General features: G+C 31.0%; 1 non-coding gene across 1 annotated transcript; it reads right to left on the bottom strand.

The window, feature by feature from the left end:
• Positions 1 to 746: 746 nt before the first annotated feature.
• LOC113788127 (small nucleolar RNA SNORA69) lies at positions 747 to 874 on the bottom strand. Its single transcript, XR_003474635.1, has one exon. It is a non-coding gene; the product is annotated as a small nucleolar RNA SNORA69 (small nucleolar RNA).
• Positions 875 to 1143: the final 269 nt, after the last annotated feature.

Here is a 1143-nt window from a genome sequence, read left to right on the forward strand (position 1 = left end):
GTGTGATTTAAGTGTTACATCATAGAAAGTTTTGGAAACAAAAAACATTCTAAGAATTAGATTACAGGGGACTGAAAAATCGATTTTAAAAATAAGATGACTAAAAAAACAATTTGGACAAAATAAGGGGATCAAAAGTACATTTAAATTTTTTTATTTATCAAATAAATGATTTTTAAAAGATTATCTTATAAAATTTTATAGCAAATGCTATTTTTATAATAAAAAATGGAATGAGGAACACCTCAATACCAGTATATTCTCTAGTGATTATTTAAAGGCAAGGAAAAAGTAGCTGAGTAGATAAACTATTGTCCACAAGAACAAATATTTTCAGCTTTTAGACATATTACAACAACGTAGCTGAAAGAATACATTGTTAACATTAAGTCTATACAATACAATACCAGCTACATAATGGTTATTAGTAAAAGTTTTGGGGTCAAATTGTTTATTAGATAAAAAACAAAACAATTCTAGATATTGGAAAAATAACAAGAATAAATTTAAAATATGTATAGCTAACTACTAGGAGTATTCACTACGCGAAAAAACGGATTTTACAGCGCTTTTTTTAAACCATTTACAGCGCTTTTTCAAAAAAATAAGCGCTGTGGAAACGAGCGCTGTAAATGATACAACAGCGCTTTTAAAAAAGCGCTATAAAACATGTAAATACAACGCGCGCTTGTTATGCACATTTTACAGCGCTTCTTCAAAAAAGCGCTGTAATATGCACCCCATTATATGAGTTATGGGTGTGCATTTTACAGCGCTTTCTCAAAAAAGCGCTCTAAAATGCACACCCATAACTCATATATGGGTTGGCATATTACAGCGCTTTCTCACAAAAGCGCTGTAATATGCCCACCCATAATTTCATATATGGGTGTGCATATTACAGCGCTTTCTCAAAAAAGCGCTGTAAAATGCACACCCATATATGAAATTATGGGTGGGCATATTAGCTTATATAAAACAATTAAACATATATATACATTAAGATGCCCTTCTTCTTTTCCTGGTGACATTCACATTTGTTTGTCCATTTACAATACGAAACGATGGATTAATCCAAATTCCCTCATCATGATCATCTCTAAGATATAAACCATCATCAGTTGAATCAATTTCATGTGGTTG

The sequence above is a fragment of the Cicer arietinum genome, chromosome 8 (genome assembly GCF_000331145.2).
Source record: "Cicer arietinum cultivar CDC Frontier isolate Library 1 chromosome 8, Cicar.CDCFrontier_v2.0, whole genome shotgun sequence".
NCBI classification, from domain to species: Eukaryota; Viridiplantae; Streptophyta; class Magnoliopsida; order Fabales; family Fabaceae; genus Cicer; species Cicer arietinum.